Consider the following 9,099-nt stretch of genomic DNA (forward strand, 5'->3'; position numbering starts at 1 on the left):
AGGTTCCCCAGAGTGCTTTTGACGACCCCTGAGCTGGGCTGGAGTGGTTTCACCAAGGAGGGGTCAGGGTTCAGGGTTCAGGAATCCCCCCACCCATCCCCCATCCCCGGGATGTTTCCTTTTAGCTGGGGACCAGGGAGGGGCATGGAAATCCGATCGCCAAATCAGCAGGCAGAGCCGAGCTGGGGCGGCCTCCAGCGCCTCGCCTCGGTCAGCGATCACTCTAGAGACCAGCGATGCCCGTGGGGGACCCTGAGCTGAGGGGTTACAGTGAAATTGGTCTGTGGCAGATTTGCGGTGGCCAAGAGCAGACTTCTAACGGTGATGCTTGCTGTTCTGACCAGCCCTGGTTATTTGTTTGAGACCAAGTTATGTGGGCAGAAAGACGAGCTCAACATATATATCCAGCACCTATCATCTACCTATTAGGCACTGTAGGGAGAAACCAAGACCTTTAAGACAGTCGTCACCTTCAAGTGGTTTATAGGATTTAGGTGATGAGATATGTAGATACAGACATAGAGGCAGACCTGAGATACAGAGATTAAATAGCACTAGTCAGTTTCAATACCTGTTCCAGGCTAAACAGAAGAGCCTTACAAGGCTGTGCATAATTACTTGCTTGATCAACAGTACAGATAATGAGTCCTGCAGGCCTTGGGAGGAGGGCTGTGGAGGCCCTGACTGAGAGGTGGGCCAGAGGCAGGAGGAGGACAGGGAGCTGGGGGAGGAGGGACGGCCTGTGTCAGGAGCGGAGAAAGGAGCATGATGTTGGAGTAATCCCTTTGCTAAACTGAGGAACTGGAGAGAGGGGGAGTAGGGGATGAGGGTGGGAAGCTGTGGGGCGGGGGGCAGGTGCAGTTGGCCTTGAGTGCAGGGCTGAGTGTGGACTTGGTCTGGTGAAGGCAGTGGACCAGCCTGCAGAGGTGGGAGGGCAGATGAACGGTATGATGAAGGGGGTGTTTTCAAGGACCACAAGTCTGGCAGCACTGTGCAGGATAAACTCAAAGCATTGACGGAGACCCGTTGGAGGCTTCTGCAAGGAACCAGGCTGACATAAGGTCACAGTGCTGGGGTGTTAAGAGAAAAGGTGAAAATGAACGGTGAGAAATAAGAGATTTTGAAGAAAGAATGGAGATAATTGAGTGATTGTGTATACAGAAAAGGGGAGAAATCACCAGAAGTGATGTTGATTTTGAGCATGGGTGGCATGGAGAAGAGGGCAGCCCTTGTGGTGGGGCTGCGAGTGGCCAGGGGAGGAGCTCCTTTTGGAGATGGTGTTTGTGAAGACAGTGGGCTCTTAACTGGGAAATGTCCAGTGGGCTGGAAGTCAGAGGAAATAACTCAAGGGATGAAAGAGATCTTGCAGATCTTACAGGGAGATCACAGAAAGGGAGAAAGAGAAGTAGGGCCAGGGGACACCCATGTTTAGGAGAAGGAGCCGCTGGCAAGGCTGTGGAAGGAATGTTCATACCCCAGGGACAGACCAACCTGGGCGCGAAGTGTCTCTGCCTGACCTTGGCCAAGTTGTTTATTCTATCTGCACCTCAGTTTTCTCATCTATAAAATGGCACTAACAGCACTTGCCTTACTTTCTGTGATGATGACGTGAAATGTCTGAAGCATCTCACACACTGCACAGTGTCTGGCGCAGGGCAAGCACCAGCTGTTCTTCCTTTCCGCACTTCCCTTCCTGCCACACCCTCTATGTCCTTTCATGGCAGGCACCTGAACACAGTTTCTCTCCTTTCAAATTGTTGTTTCTCTTCTTACTCCTCCTCTGCTTCATCTCCTTCTTCTTTTTCTAGAAGAAACACACAGTCTTGTTTGCATGACTAATTATTTGAACTGGAAATACCCTCCATTACGAAGGAAGGAAATAATAAATTTTTTTCCTAAGGGCCTCTTAGCTGAAGCTGGCTATTACCTCACTGGATCCTTCCAGCAGCCCTGTAGGGTTTGGGAAGGCAGGTATTATCAGGCCTTTTTTCCCCCCTACAGCTGAAGAAATGGAAGAATGGTTGTAAAAAGTTTTATTATTCTGTTGAGAACCACATGTCTAATCAGTACTCTCTAGTTCAGAGCTTTCTAAACTTCTATTTGTAGCCCTTTATTTTTGGAAATAATTTTACTCAGTAGTCAAATAAAATAGATATAGGCAACCCAGTTCTGGTTTCAGTGCAGTGGGGAGGTTCTGAGTCACGACTGCTTGGCTATGCTCCCACTCCCAGCCCCAGGCCAGGCTGAGAAGTGGGGCTTTCCTTGTGGGGTTACCCAGCACCCAGAGCCTCTCCCTCTACACTAAGCTTCATTCTTTTCCTTTTTAGCCACAAACTTCCTGACGGTGAAAGCCAGGCCCCAGCCCAAGAAGGCTTCACAGACCCCTAGGTGTGCCCTCTGTGTGAGCCAAGTGTTGACTCTGGCGATGATGCCAACAGCCTGGCTCTGCCCAGCTTTCAGCTGCACGAGCGTGAACCAGCTGAGCTTGGGGCAAGGCAGAAGGCCAGGTGCACTGTCTCTGGTCAGGCAGGATGAACAGCAGCACCTGAAGTCATGGCGGCCGGGGAACCACCGTGGCTGGGGCATGCTAACCCACCCTGCTAATATACTTTGGGTCCTAATTTCCTTTTTGAATGAGTTTCTTAAAAAAAAAAAAAACTTGTTAGGTGAAAAGACAGTTTGTGGTTTTTAGAATGGTGATTTGAGTAAGGCAAGTATTGGTAAAATGCTCTGCGGATAGTTATCGCATACACTAATGCTTACATAAGATAAACTCCTGGCAATGGAATTGGATGAAAGTATATATACATTAAATTTTAAAATATACACTATTTAAGGCATATGAATAGACATAAAAAAAAAAGCAGCTTAAAAAATGACACCGTCAACACAAGCAGAATGCTGCTTTATACAACCCTGATCTTGCCATCGCATCCCTTCTACCTAGAGGACACCAGGATCTAGAATTTGGCGTTTATCATTCTTGTGCAATGCTTTGAATGTTTTTACATTTTACATAAATTATATTTTACTGTATGTATTCTTCCGAAACTTGCATCTTTCATTGTTGTGATTCAGGGTGTTGTTCTGTTGCCCATGCTGGGTAGTGGTGTGAACATGGCTCATTATAACCTCTAACTCCTGGGCTCAAACTGCTACAGCAGCCTCCCGAGTAGGTAGGACTACAGGCTTGCGCCACCATGCCTGGCTGATGAAAACAAGTTTTTTTTTTTTTTGGATACAGAGGCTCGCTCTGTTGCCCAGGCTGGAGTGCAGTGGCATGATCTCGGCTCACTACAACTTTTGCTGCCCAGGTTCAAGTGATTCTCCTGCCTCAGCCTCCTAAGTAGCTGGGATTACAGGCGCCTGCCACTGCACCTGGCTAATTTTTTGGTAGTTTTTAGTAGAGACGGGGTTTCATCATCTTGACCAAGCTGGTCTTGAACTCCTGACCTCGTGATCCACCCGCCTTGGCCTCCTAAAGTGCTGGGATTACAGGCGTGAGCCACTATGCCTGGCGAAAACAAATTTTTTGTGGCGACTGAGTCTCATTATGTGGCGCAGGCTCTTCTTGAACTGTGGGCCTCAAGCAATCCTGCCTCAGCCTCCCGGGTAGCTGGGATTACATAGGCATGCACCGCTGTTCCTGGCTGAAACTCGCATTGTCTTTTCCTTAGTATTATATTTCTGAGATTCTTCCATGTTGCTACCTTTTTAAAGCAAATTTATTTTCACTGTATAACTTCAAATTGTATGAATATACTACAATTATGTATCCATTTTCTGGTTAATGAACATTAAAGTTGTACCAGTTTTTTTTTTCTGTTACAAACAGTGCTTCTATGAACATTCTTGTATACATCATCTCTTGCTTGTATATGTGTGGGGGTTTCTCTAGGATATTTGCTTAGGAGTGGAATTACTGACTGGTTCATAGATTATGGGAATCTTCAATGATATTGGAAGTATTCTCCAGGCCGGGCACGGTGGCTCACGCCTGTAATTCCAGCACTTTGGGAGGCTGAGGTGGGTGGATCACATGAGGTCAGAAGTTCGAGACCAGCCTACCCAACATGGTGAAACCCTGTCTCTACTAAAAAAATAATAAAAATTGGCAGGGCGCGGTGGCTTGCGCCTGTAATCCCAGCGCTTTGGGAGGCCGAGGCGGATGGCTCATGAGGTCAGGAGATCAAGACCATCCTGGCTAACACAGTGAAACCCTGTCTCTACTAAAAATACAAAAAATTAGCTGGGCGTGGTGGTGGGCGCCTGTAGTCCCAGCTACTCAGGAGGCTGAGGCAGGAGAATGGCGTGAACCCGGGAGGCGGAGCTCGCAGTGAGCCGAGATCACGCCACTGCACTCCAGCTTGGGCGACAGAGCGAGACTCCGTCTCAAAAAAAAAAAAAAAAAAAAAAAAAACAAGAAAAAAAAAACCCAAAAATTAACTGGCTGTGGTGGCACGAGCCTGTAATCCCAGCTACTTGGAGGCTGAAGCAGGAGAATTGCTTGAACCCAGGAGACAGAGGTGCAGTGAGCCGACACTGCACCATTGCACTCCAGCCTGGGTGACAGAGTGAGATTCTGTCTCAAAAAAAAAAAAAAGAAGTCTTTTCCAAAGTGGTTATTGTAATTTACAGTCTTATTCACAGCCAGTTACTCCACCTCCTTACCATCACTTACTGTTGTCAAACTTTCAATTTTTGTGAATTGGATTGGTATGAAATGTTTTCTTGTTGTGGTTTACATTTCTCTGATTACTAGTGAAGTTAGGCATCTCTTCACATATTTTTTTTTTTGGTATACGTATCTCCTCTTATGATGATTACCTTTGCCCATTTTCTTCTTTTGGAGTGCTTGTCCTTTCCATATTGATTATAGAATTCCAGTAAATATTATGCTTACTAGTCTATTATCAGTTAAATGTTTTGCAAATATATTTCCCATCTGTTGATTATCTTTTCACTTTTTTTTTCTTGAGACAGGGTCTCAGTCTGCTGCCCAGGCTGTAGCGCAATGGTGCGATCACAGCTCAGTGTAGCCTCGAACTCTTGGGCTCAGGTGATCCTCCTGCCTTGAGCTGGGAATACAGGTGTGCACCACCATGCTTGGCTATTTTTTCACTTTTAAAATGAGTGGACTTTTGATGAACGGCAGTTGATGTAATATAGTTGAGTTTTGTATTGAAATTTTTGATATTGTTAATTGCTGAGCTTGTACTTCTGCCAATAGTGTATAAGAGTGCCTGGTTTTCCACACTCCTGCCAACACTGGGCCTGAATGATTTTAATTTTTTAAATCTGATAGGTGAAAATGGTGTCTCACTATTTTGATCTGTCTTAATTATGGGTAAGCTTGAGCATATTTTCACAGGCTACTGGCCTTTTACATTTCTTTTTCTGTTTTCTTCATTTTTCTATTGAGTAGTTTGCTTTTTCCTAATTGATTTGTGAAGGCTTTCTGAATACTAAAGAAATATACCCTGTTTCTGCCGTGTATGTGGCTACGTGCTGAACGTGTACCTCCTCACTGCAGGCCATTGAGGATGAAACTAGAAAAACCTGAGCCTCTGTACCACATTTGCCTGCTTTGGCCCTTGAACACTAGCTGTGTTGCACAAGAATGTGAAAAGCTGCAATTGGAGTCTTTGTGGAGGCGGCAGGAGGAGCAATGTAGTTCTGTGTAAGTAGGAGCAGCTAGGGTAGTGAGCATGCACGCTGTGGATGCCCATCTTCTATTAAAGGGTAAGACAAACAGAGATGGGAGAGAAAGTTTGAGTTGGAGCAATAGGAATGTGGCCTGCATTCTCATTTCTTAAGTGAAACGTTACTAATGCCCTGGTGAGGAATTCTGAAGTGCCTTGTGTAGCTTGGCTGCCCTTGGCTGGTGGTAAGAGTGGTGGAATGGAATAGTTCTGAGGGTCTGGCCTGTACCAGGCATGCAGCCCTGATGGAGGCTCAAGAAAGCTGATTTGCTCCAGGTCACAGGGCTGTCAGTGGCTAAGCTTGGATTCAACTCTGGGACTAGCTCACTCCTTAGCCCCGTTCTTTGCAGCATACTAATGGTTCTACCATGATTAGTCTCAATTAGGGGAAGACTTGGCTTCTATAAGGAGATCAGGAGAGCCTCATAACAAAAGAGTCAAATTAGAACATATTTTAAATAGATTGCCATCTCAACAGTGAAATTTCATATTTCTATGTTTTAATGTCAATAATTGACTTAAGTAGTCCCTCTTGGAGAACACAGGTAAATTAACAGTAATTATAATTGGGCTCTGTTGAAAAACAGCAATAGATTTAATAGTCCTGTTCATGCCTGAAAGAATGTTCAACGGAGAAACCAGCCAAGATTCCATTTTTCCCTGTCTTGCATTCAGTACAATTTGGATGACATTAAGCTTTCTCTTCACTCATTTACTCATCCATCAACTGCTTACCACATTCACATTCTGTGCCACTTTTTTAAGAGCTGAAAGAGTGGTGAACAGACCTAGGGCCTGCCCTCACGGAGCCTACAGTCTAGTGAGAGGGATAATCAATAAACAAGTAAACAAATAAAATACTTAACAGCTGTCGTAAGTGCTGTGAGGTACATACACACGTACTGTACCTCAGAATATTATGAGAATATTATGGGATTGACTTTAGTGGGCGGGTCAGGGAAGGTCACACACATTCTGCGGGTGTTTGGGTACTAACATTTATTTTGGAATTAAAAATACCTCCTACAGGTCTTTTGCTGCAACCATGCCAGCAGGAGCATCAGGAGCCTGGGCTCAGAGCAGGATGCCTCGGATTGTTTTAAAAAAATGGCAGATGAACTGGGCATGGAGGAAATCGCCAGCTTTCATAAGGTCAAGCTGAGGAAAATGGGGATGCAGAACACCCTGCCCACCAACCCAAGAGACTGCTGAGCAGGAGAAGCGGTGAGAGACTTCCTAAGAGCCTGGAGGATTCCCTACTCCATCATCTTCCAGACTTCATCTGCCATGTGGAGGAAGCTGATTATACGAGGGTTTTTTCTTTTTTTTTTTTTGCCATGCCATGAAGTGTGTTTTATTTTCAATAATCATACAAATAATTTTCTATAATGAAAAATCATACAAATAATTTTCTATAATGAAAATCATACAAATAATTTTCTGTAATGAAAATTAATACAAATAATTTTGTATTAATCATACAAATGATTTTCATTAAAGAACATTATTTGTACGATTACTGAAAATAAAAAACACCTCATGACATGGCAAAAAGAACCCAAAAACCCTCCTATAATCAGCTTTTATATAAACAGTTTTCTTTTAACTGAGGAGAAACAGCACCAGTATACAAAGAAGAAAAGCAGGGTATGCACTTTTTTCTTCTGGGGTCTACAAAATGAAAATAGCCATGAGCCTCCCTGGATAGCTTTTCTTGCTGAATGCAAACACCAGATACCCCAAGTGCAGTCTTTCCTTTCAATCTGGATGTGCGTCTTGGTTTTTCACAGAAATTTCTTCCTTGAGGTAAAAGATGACCACCCATATTTAATGGGAGGACCCAAAAGCATTGAAAGAGAATCTAAATTCCAGAGGTCTATCCAGAACTAACATGAAAAGCCCCTTTCTTGAATTCACTGCCCTTCAAGGCAAAACATCTCCCTTGAAGCAGGTTTGAAGGATTTGCTTCCTCATCTCGCCTCCTCTCTTTGCACCTGCCAGTCCGCAAGGGCTTGGGTGACAGTACTTGGCCTACACACTTTTCTAGGCACAGCAAAACTGTCCCCTACACGGTTTTTATTTTGTTCACCAACACCTCTCCTCTCATTTTGGTTGTTTGAGCCATGGTGAGAATGCTAGGCTTACAGGAATATAATTTGATGATCAAGGGATTCACCCTCTGCCCAGGACTTTTTGTTTTTTTTGAGTTGAAGTCTTGCTTTGTTGTTCAGGCTGGAGTGCAGTGGCACGATCTTGGCTCACTGCAAAGTCCGCTTCCCTGGTTCAAGCGATTCTCTGGCCTCAGCCTCCTGAGTAGCTGGGATTACAGGCGCCCACCACCACGCCCAACTAATTTTTTTTTGTATTTTTAGTAAAGATGGGGTTTCACCATGTTGACCAGGCTGGTTTCGAACTCCTGACCTCAAGTGATCTACCCGCCTTGGACTTCCAGGGTAGGGGTTACAGGCGTAAGCCACCGCGCCTGGCCTGTCCAGGACTTTTTGAAGGGCTTTTGTTTGTTTTGCTTTTAGGTATATATATTTGTTATTTTCTTAATAAAAACACCACTAGCGGCCAGGCGCGGTGGGTAACGCCTGCACTGCAGCCTGGGTGACAGAGACCCTGTCACAAAACAAACAAACAAACAAAAAAAAAGAGAGCCTCTCTTTCTAGCCAATGTTTAAAAAGCTTTCAGTGTTGCTCCTCTCTCTTCCTACATTTCCTCTTGCTAAGCAAAGTAACATGACAATTCTAGACAATTGGCAGGTATTTGTGTGTTCACCGGTGGGAGAGATTTCACTTTTCCGGGAGCGGGAATAAAGGAAAACGATTGTCGAGTGCACCTGATTTAAATTAAGTCCTGGCCTCCATTAAAGTGGTGTTGGGAACCATCTGGTGGCCAGAAAGATTTTAACACAGGCCAGGGCTCCCTGCTGTCCTCTCGTGGCAAGAGGTGGTATGACGCCCTAGGTAGGAATCCTTTGCCCTGCCTTGTTCAGGATTACAGAAAAGATACAGATCCGGAAGGAAGGCAGTTAACAACGTTTACTTAATGCCCTAAAGCAGATGGGGCTCCGGGAGGAGCCAGGACAGCACCGACGCTGGCGCAGTATCTGCTGCCTGCTGCCCACAGGAGATTTACAAAAACCCCAAATATGACAATCCCAATTCATAATTTTGGGTGGAGTGGGGTGGTGTTTTATGACATATTCTCAATTAAAAAAATATTTATCCTGTTTTTGAATCATAGAATTTTAGAGCTGGAAAGGATCTTAGAAATGAGTCAATACAATTTTATTGAGTTTTTACTGTGTGCCTCTGTACTACGTGCTGTTAGGGACTTAAGGCTGAATTAGATATGAATAAGCCCTGTCCTCAAAGAGTTAAAAGTGTAGCG

The sequence above is a fragment of the Chlorocebus sabaeus genome, chromosome 11, assembly GCF_047675955.1.
Source record: "Chlorocebus sabaeus isolate Y175 chromosome 11, mChlSab1.0.hap1, whole genome shotgun sequence".
Taxonomy (NCBI): Eukaryota; Metazoa; Chordata; class Mammalia; order Primates; family Cercopithecidae; genus Chlorocebus; species Chlorocebus sabaeus.